We start from the raw sequence: 10543 nt of genomic DNA, 5'->3' as shown, positions 1-10543 counted from the left end.
GCCCAAAAGATTTTGCTCAAACCCTGAACCTTAAACTTGTGTATGTCCACCGGCCTCATATGTGTTTCTTGTAGACAACATATGGTGGGATTTTGGTTTCTAATCCACTCTGCTATTTGCTTCCATTTTATGAGTGAGTGAATGGGATGAACTAATGCATTTTTGACGTAGTTGTAAACTGACCCAACCATTCTGGAGATCAATTTGGAAGTATGCGCAAAAGGTTATAAACCTATTAATACCCTTTGACCCAGCAATTCCCTTATTCATTGTTATCTTTATCTGAAAGAGATGTTTTTGAAAGTGGGAAAAATATATATCTATTTGTACAATAATTAGAGTAGTTTTTTTTTTTGTAAAGTCAAAGAATTGGAAATGGAATAGATGTCCATTATTTAGGGAATGATGAGCAAATTATGATATATTATTATGATAGAATACTCTTATGCTATAAGGGAATGATGAGTATGATGCGTTCAGGGGAAAAAAAAGCTAAAAAGATTTACATGAAGTAAAACAAAGTGAAGTAAGCAGAACCAGGAGAACATTGTAATCTATAACTACAATATTTTACAATGATCAACTGTAAATTCCTTAATTCTCCTCAGCAACACAATATTTAAAGACAATTGCAAAGGATTCATGATTTAAAAATGCTACACATCTATTGAAAAAGAAATGATGGAATCTGAATGCAGATTGAATCGTACCATTATTTTGCTTTATTATTGTTCTTGGGGTTTTTGTCTGTATATTCTTTTATAATATAACTAATATGGAGATGTGTTTTGTATGACTACATATATAATATAACATATATCAAATTGCTTGACTTCTTAGTGAAGGGAAAGGTAAGAATAACCATTTGGAACTCAAAATTAAAATAATAATAATAATATTAAATTGCTTTTATATGTAATTGGAAAAATACTTTTTAAAAAATCCCTTTTTCCCAGAAAACCTGCTGACTAGCATTGCCTTCTCCCTCTTCTATTTGTGAAGTCATTTTTTTAAGTCAAATGTAAGACTTCACATTTATCCCTATTGAATGTCATCTTGTTAAATTCAGCACAATGCCCTAACCTGTCAAGCTCTTGTAGGTTCCTGACTCGGTCATCCAGGGTCTTAGCTATGCCTCTCAGTTCTGTGTCAACTGAAACTTTGATAAACATGCCATCTACTGCTTTGTCTAAGTCACTGATAAAAATGTTAAACTGAAAAGGGCAAAGCAGAGATCCTTAGGGCCTTCTCCTAGAGACTACATTCAGCATTACCACTGAACCATTACTTTGTGACTGAGAAATTCAGAAAAATTTTAAGAGTATTGTCATCTTATCCATAGCTTTCTTTGTTCATCCTATTAATTTTTTTATTATTAGTTTCCCACTAGAATGGCATGAAATATTCATCTTTATTTTTTGGCTAAAAAACAAATAAACTATGTATAGTGTTTTCCTGATCAACCAGTTGGGAAGTTCTATCCATAAAAGGGAATAAGATGATCCCAGCCTGCCTCTTTGAAATCATTGCTTTCTTTTCTGAGAATCAATCAGACATAATTTAAATGTCCCAACTCTGTTTTCAGCTCACTTTCTTATGTTATATTGACTCTATTCTCTTTCTTTTCTCCACAAAAAATAATATTTGCCTCTTTCCAGGACTCTAGTACACTTCTCATTCTCTATGATTGTTCAAGTATCACTGATATAGTTTCTGTAATTATATTTGCCAATTTACTCATTATTCAAAGGTGTAGTCATTCTGAACTAGATGATTTTAATTCATTAATTCATAGGTTAATTATTTCAATCATAATTTTTATCAGAGGGTTCAGCTGCCTGACCCAGTGAATAGGGTACCAGATATGTCTATTCAGGATAGACTGAACTCGCTGAGTTCAAATCTGAACTCAGACACTTACTATCTGCGTAACCCTGGACAAGTCACTTAAATATGCTCTCCTCAGTTTCTCCATCTGTAAAATGAGCTTGAGAAAGGAATGGCAAAACTCTCTAATATCTTTGCCAATACCCCTCCCCCCAAAAAAACCCTGGAGTTACAGAAAGTAAGATATGACTAAAATTAAAAATAAAATTAAAAATAAAGATATTTATTACTGTTATTAACTACTTGTAAAGCTTTGCTCTTTCCCTTCCATTGAAAAGACCAGTCCAGTTTTTGTTTCATTGTCCATCATCTTTATCTCTATGCCAAACATTTTTGTCATTCCATCTTTGATCATATTATCTCATTTTATCTTTGATCATCTTTCTCATATTATAACCTTAAAGATTTTTTATCTTCAACTTTCTCTACCAGTCTTAAATCATTCTATATTTTTAATACTACTGATATACTTTTATATCACTATACTTTGTACTCATATTCATCTTCTCTTACCTTATCTTACTTTGATCTTTTTTCTACATGCCTTCTTTTTTAAAAAATCTAAATAGATGAAAAAGTTCTGAAGGGCATCCATTTTGCTCAAGAGAAAAATTTTATTCTTCTCAACAAAAAACTTTCTATATCTTTACAATTTAATTCTTGAAAGTTTGATCTAGAAAAGCATAGGAAAGATGGCAGAGTAGAGGCATGGAAAGATGGAACCACTCTGAGAATCCTCTCTGGCCAATTTAAAAATAGTTCTTCGAAATGAATACTGTAGTGTCAGAATCCATAAGGAGATGGAATGAAGCAAATTTTCCTTCAGAAAATAACTTGGAAGGTAGACAAAGAGGGTCTGTTTCACTGAGGGCAGATGGGAGAGCAATCAGAAGCAAAGCCACACACGGAGAAGATTAAAGCATCCAGCCTTCACCTACTACTTCTTCAACTTCTGAACCTGGAAAAAGGCCAATTTTCAGACACCAAGACCCAAACACACAATTGAGCACCCCCAACCTACCCCATGAAGCATCAAGCCTTAGAGCAAGCCTGTAGTGAGGTCCCAAGCCCTAGTGTGAGGCAGTCCACAGTACCAGCTCTGTTCAAGTTTAAGGGGAGGCCCAGAGTTCCTGCCCAAGCATGTGGTGAGGCCCCAAACTCCCTCACAGGGCAATTCACAGTTCACTGCACTGGTATAAGGCCAGGTTGAGGATCTGAGCCTCTGCCCAAGCCAGCAGTGATAAACTAAACCCCTGTGCAAGGCAATCCATGCCTGGCTAGTGCTAGCCTGAGGCAAGACACAGAGCCCTGCCAGAGCCTGCACTGAGGACCCAAGCCCCATTGCAAGGCAGTATACTTAGCCCATAGAAACCCAGAGGGAGGCTCAGAGATCCTTCCCCACGTTGAGGGAGCACCCTAAGCCCTAGCACAAAGTAGCTTACAGAACTATGTCTATCAAGCCATCAGCAGCCCCTAAGAAGATTGAACCAGCATGGGGAAGTGGCTTTCAGAGCTTGTAGGCCACAGACCATCATATCACCTTGGAAGAAGGAAAACATGCAAAAACCCAGAACTAGAGCTAAAAGAAAAGAACATAAGTTAAAGAGAGTGCATCATCTACTCTGAGAAGAGAATCCACCTTTAAGATAAAACTAAAAGAAAAAAATAAGCTGGAGAAGTAAGCAAAGAACAAAAAACAAACAAATAAAAACATGTAACCATACAAATTTTCTTTATGGAGACAAGAGTAAGGCACAGACTCAGAATGTGACATTGAGATCAAAGCAGCCACATGCAAAACTTCAAGGAAAAATTAGAATTGATCTCATACTCTGAAAGAGCCCGAAAAGGAATTAGAAAATCCAGAACAAAATGTAGACGAAAAATAGAGAAGAGAAATGAAAGTAATGCAATAGAAAATAGCTTAAAAGACAAAATTGGTCAAATAGAAAAAGAGACACAAAAATTGAATGAAGAAAAGAATTTCCAAAAAGGTGGAATTCACCAAATAGAAAGAGTCTCAAAAGTCCACGGAAGAAAATAATTTTTTAAAAACTAAAATTGGGAAAATAGAAGCTAATGACTTCGTGAGGCATTAAGAAACCATAAAACAATATCAAAAGAATGAAAAGATAGAAGAAAATATGAAATATCTCAACTACAAAACAACTAACCCGGAAATTTAAGAATTATTGCACTACCTGAAAGCCACGATTTTAAAAAGCCTATATATCTCATTATAAGAAATTATCTAAATTTATGTGGAAAATTTTTATTAAAATAAAGATAAAATATATATTTTTAATTATCAAAGAAAACTGTCCTGATATGCTTGGACAAGAAGATAAAGTTGATTTTTTTTAAAGCAACTGATTATCTCCTGAAGTTAATTCCAAAGTGTCAACTACATGTACTATTACAGCCAAATTTAACAGCTCCCACGTCAAGGAGAAAATATTTCAAGCAGCCAGAAAATATATACCTCAAGTATCATAGATCCCTAATCAGGATTGGTTAATAACTGCTAAATTAAAGGATCAGAAACTTAAAATATGATATTCTGAAGATAAAGGAACTAGGTTTACAACCAAGAATCACCTACCTAGCAAAAGTGAGAATATTATTTCAATGGGAAAATGATCATTTATTAAAATAAAAGATTTCCAAGCCTTTCTGATAGAAAGACTAGACTTAAGCAGAAAATTTGATGTCTAAATACAAGCCTCAAGAGAACTATAAAAAGGTAAAATAGAAAATTTAAGGTATCCAATAAGATTTAATTATTTATATTATTACATGGAAAGATATTTTTAACTCTTAAAATTGTTATCATTAACAGATCAATTAAAAGAACTCTACAAGGACAGAGTGCAAGACTAAGCTGCTTAGGATGACATGATATGCAAAAAATAAAATATAATCAAGTGATGTAAAAGAGGATTACATTGAGAGAAAATGGAAGAGAGATATAAAAAAATGGAATAAATTATATCACTAAAAGAGGTATGGAAAAAAAAACCTAGTATAATGGAGGGGATAAGATCAAAAAGGGAAAACAAGATAGAGGGAAACTTAGATGGTAATCATGGCTGTGAATGTAAATGGGATTAATTTACCCACAAAATGGAAGCAAGCATCACAGCAGATTAAAAACTAGAATCCTATGACATGCTGTTTATTTAATTATTTATTTGTTTGTCTTTTAGAAAACATTTTTCCATGGTTACATGATCCATTTTCTTACTCTCTCCCCCCTTCCCCAAATCCCCACCTCCACCCCATAGCCGAAGCACATTTCCACTGGTTTCTCCATGTGCCATCAATCAAGATCTACTTTCTATATTATTGATAGTAGTACAAGGGTGGTCTTTTAGAGTTTACTTCCTGTTCAAATAAGTGTTTTTCCTCTTTGTTTCCACTCCTGTAGTTCTTCTTCTGAATGTGGGTAGAGTTCCCTTCCATAAAAATCCCTCAGAATTTTCCTCCGTCATTGCATTGTTGCTAGTATAGAAGTCCATTACAATCTATTTTACCACAGTGCACTAGCCTCTGTGCACAATGTTCTTCTGGCTCTGCTCCCTTCTCTCTGCATCAATTCCTGGAGGTCTTTCCAGTTCACATGGAATTCCTCCAGTTTATTATTCCTTTGAGCACAATAGTATTCCATCAAGAGTGTATACCACTTTGTTCAGCCATTCCCCAATTGATGGGCATATCCTCGTTTTCCAGTTTTTTGCTACCACAGAGAGGCTATAAAATTTTTTCTACAAGTCATTTTATCTATGATCTTTTAGGGGTACAAACAAAGCAGTGGTATGGCTGGATCAAAGGGCAAGCAGTTTTTTAAAGCCCTTTGAGCATAGTTCCAAATGGCCATCCAGAATGGTTGGATCAGTTGACAACTCCAACAGCAATGCATTAATGTCCCACCTCCCTGGGGCCTGTGTTCAACTCCCCAAGCATGGCACCAGCAAAGCCCTCTCTCCAGCCCAGTGCACCCACCCACCCGCCTGGAGATTTCAGGGGCCACTGGAAACTCCACACAGCATGTGGGGGGGGGGTCCTGGGATTCCCCTTCTATACCCTCAGACCTGACAGTTCAAGAATTCAAGCCTTTTTCTTGGCATACTTCTTTAACTGTCTAGCAGTAGGGTCCCCCTGCTCTGTCCTGTTGTTAGATTTCATCCTCTTTCTTCTCAAAGCACATCGTTTTCTATCTTGGCATGAAAAGGGTATGGAGGTCTTAAGATTTGCTCCATCTAAGCCTCCATCTTCCCAGAATTCTGAGAGTGTAAAGAAACATAATTTAGACATGAGTGTGAACTATTTCATACTCTAAAATACATTTAATTGGCAAACAGCATGGAAATTTTCCTGAAGATCAGGCAAATCATGCTATATGAGAATTAATTGAAGATACTAAGGATGTTTAGCATTAGAAGAGATGATATTAAGAGGGAATATGATACTTTTCTTCAATCATTTAAGGCTTCTGAGATTAAAGAGAGAGTATGTTTATCATTCAAGAAATATATCATAGAACAGGTAGCATCCTCATGAGATTATGAGATCTTAAAAGAAAAGGGCTGTCTTCTGCCTCCCCCCTCTCAAATCTTAACACAGTACCTGACATATAGCAGCAATTCAATAAATGGTCATTGACTTACTGACATAGGTGTAAAGTGAAGGGGAAAAAAAGAGAATTTAATTAAGCAGCTTCTTAGTGCCAGGCAGCACAATGAGCGCTTTACAAATATAATCTCATTTGATCCTTACAATAATTATGTGAGATAGGTTATAGGATTATCATCATTTTTACAGTTGATGAAAGTGAGGCAAACAGATCAAGTAACCTTCCTTGGGTTACAGAGCTAGGAAATATCTGAAGATATTAGAACTCCGGTCTTTCTGACAACACCAAGTGCTCAACCAATTGTACCACCTTGCATTTAGCAGTTTTCATTCATGCCTGACTCTTCATGATGCCATTTAAAATTCTCTTGGCAAAGATATAGTCATGTTTTTCCATTTCCTTCTCCAGTCCATTTTACAAATGAGGAAACTGAGACAAACAAGGTTAAGTGACTTACCCAATGTAACACAGCTAATAAGTATGTGAGGGCAGATTTGAAATCATAAAGATGAGTCTTCCTGACTCTAGGTCTGGCATTCTATGCTAGATCCTATTGTACCAACTATCTGCCATTAAACAAACATTATCTCATTTATTTCTCACAATAGCTATGTGAGTCAGACTTTTTGGGTAAATCTATAAGTCTTTTAAAGGATCTTCCAATTCTAAGAAATTTTTTGAAAGAGTTCTTATATGTTGCTATATATAAATACCTAGAACCAAAATAAAGTCACCAAAGCACCCCCTTAATTTGAGGAATTATCAGTTTCTAAGTGGTTTATTACAAATTTGAAGGACCAAAGTATTTTAATTTATAATATTGCTTTTTTATGAAATCAGTTCTCAATTTATTAAAAAAACCAGTTAGAGCAATGTATACTTCTCTAAATCTCTTGTGTTTTTTGCAAGTGACATTAGGACAGGGGTTATAATGTCTTCAGAAAGATATGTGTTCTGTCTTGTAAAAAATACTACCTCAAATCTTAGAAATTAGTTACTTAAATTTTTGTTTTTTGATAAAATTCAAGTAGCTTCCACAGACAGATAGAAATGTAGACACAAAGAGGAATATCAATTTGTTATAATTATACTACTCCCAATCTAAATCAGTTATTTATAGTTATAATAATTCTGGTAACACAAAACCAGCCAATGCCGTATTTTCAGTGAAGTGTTCATATGAAAGAATGTATCAAGCATAGTATTAACATATGTATTTTCTATTTGTTGTATTTATTTTACAATGTAAAGCAATTTTAATAATCATTTTTCTGATATTTTGCAATCCATGTTGTTGCCTTCCCTTCTATTCCTCTCCCCTCCCCAATAAAGTAGGAATGAGATAGATTGTACATGTGTTGTCACACAAAACATATTTCCACATTCATGTTGTAAAAGAAGACACATATTGCTTACACTAAAGAAAAACTCATGATAGAAATAAAGTGTAGAATTCTATGCTTCAATTTGCATTCATACATACCTATTTTTTTAGTTAACTGTTTATTTCAAGCACTTTTTCCCCTCATTTCTCTCAAAAATGCAAGTTTCAATTCATAACCCAGAGATTCGAATTCTCCAAAAGTTATTCCTATAGAAATCAAAGCCAGCTCTTCACATTTTTCAGAACTTTCATCAACATCCCTCTGTCCCTAATTACCAGCCATGGAACATAACACCATAATCAAATAGATATTTCTTAATGCTTGTATGTATTGAACAAAAGATTCCTTTCCCCCTTTACAACTTCTAACTATTTACTTGTCATGAGAAAGTAAAAGTTTGTCATTAAACATTATGTTTGAGGGGGAAAAACATATCAATTGATTGTCTTGACATGCTGTTTATATTAGGGGAGAATTACTATAAGAAGTATATTTTGTTTTATCCAGTATTCTATTCTGCAAATTACAAGAAAAAATGACATTAAACAACCAAAAAAAAACACACAATAAATGTAGCAACCCTGGCAATCTCCATCAGAATTTAAGTATATTAAAGGACCTGGAATATATCAGGGCAAGCTATAATCTCTACATGAAGTTGTTTGGATTTCAATGGTAGCCCTTCTACAAACTTAATCTCCCTTTCTCATTTTCTATAATAACAACCTTATCTTGGTCTCTCAATTCCTTTTAATTATTTCAAACAAAGATCCTACACAGCCTCAATTCCCAGCAGTCCCAGATAATTTATGCTTAATAAAGATTATTATTATAAAAGAAGAAATGAAAGATGGCTATTTCAGCCCATTCTTTTGATTCCATAATACCCCTCAAAGGAACAAATTAACTATTTGAAAGAACTTAGTGAATCCTATTTGAACAATGTAATTGAGCACCTTTCTGTAAACATTCTTTAACATCTCCCCATTGTATCTGATTTTTTTTCTTGACGAGTTTAACTTTTCTAAAAGCAAAATTTTAATACTGAAGCTGAATGAAATAAACAATTGAAAGACATGCATGAAAGCCAGACATTTTTACATTAAATGCATTCCCAATTTCTAATTGAATAGCACAGGGGCTCATATAAAATGCTAAAATTATCTTCAACTTGGCTTAGAACTTGAAGCTAATCCATTCTTTTGAAGGAACATTTAGATTTTGAAGATAATATATTGTTGGAATTCTTCATCTCTCCATAATAGGATTGATTTTCTCTCTCTGCTTGATTAGATTTAACTAACACTAAATCTTTTTGTTTTTGTTGTTTTAACTTGTTCCAACTTTGTGGCTCTGAAATCCCTCATTTTTCCTGGTCAAAACCCACTTTCTTCCGTAAATTTTTTACAGGTTTCCATCTATTTTGACTCACATATTTGACAGGAGAGCCAATGCCAACATTACCTAACTACTTCTTATTTAAATTTATAAATTTATAAAATCTTCTCCAGAAAGACAGAAAAGATATAGCAAATGAGTTTGTACATATATGTGTGTGAATATGCACATATGCACATATATACATGTATAAAATATAGATACATGTGTATATATGCTTACATACATACATTATGTTTGTATATATGCAGTGATCTGAAACTCAAATAGAAATGTATGCCTGGGAGGCTACATGTTGATCTAGAAAAACCTGAAATTAATTATATCTGTGTTATATTTTTAAATTATTATTTATTCTGTTAAATATTTAGAATTTGCTTTCATCGGATTCAAGCCATGTTCAGGAGTTTTGCTGGCTGCATGTTATTACTGGTGATTTGATACCTCTCTGGTATAGACACTGTGGACCCAAGACAGAAACTATAAGTTTATTATTGTTTTGTTAAACTTTTTTCAGTTCTAAGGGCAAAGAATGGAATATAGGATTTAGCATATGATCCATGGTAACCCTGGAGTCCAAGATCCTAGAATGGATGTTGCAATGATCCCAATGAGGGAACTCTGAGAAAGTAGGACCAGAATCAAGTGCAAGAGGCATTTTGGCCTCTGGATTTTTTTTAACATTTATTAATATTCATTTTTAACATGGTTACATGATTCATGCTCCGCCTTTCCCCTTCAACCCCCCCTCCTGAACCCCCCCCCACCCATGGCCGATGCGCATTTCCACTAGTTTTGTCATGTGTCCTTGATCAAGACCAATTTCCAAATTGTTGGTAGTTGCATTGGTGTGGTAGTTTCGAGTCCACACCCTCAATCATGTCCACCCCGACCCATGCTTTCAAGCAGTTGTTTTTCTTATATGTTTCCTCTTCTGCAGTCCTTCCTCTGAATGTGGGTAGCATCTTTACCATAAATCCCTCAGAATTGTCCTGGGTCATTGTATTGCTGCTGGTACAGAGGTCCATTACATTCAATTTTACCACAGTATATCAGTCTCTGTGTATAGAGTTCTTCTGGCTCTGCTCCTTTCACTCTGCATCAGTTCCCAGAGGTCTCTCCAGTTCGCCTGGAACTTCTCCAGTTTATTATTCCTTTTAGCACAATAGTATTCCATCACCCGCATATACCACAGTTTGTTCAGCCATTCCCCAATTGAAGGACATACCCTCCTTTTCCA

Source organism: Gracilinanus agilis, chromosome 4 (genome assembly GCF_016433145.1).
Source record: "Gracilinanus agilis isolate LMUSP501 chromosome 4, AgileGrace, whole genome shotgun sequence".
Lineage (NCBI taxonomy): Eukaryota > Metazoa > Chordata > Mammalia > Didelphimorphia > Didelphidae > Gracilinanus > Gracilinanus agilis.
Note: the sequence above shows the minus strand (reverse complement) of the source record.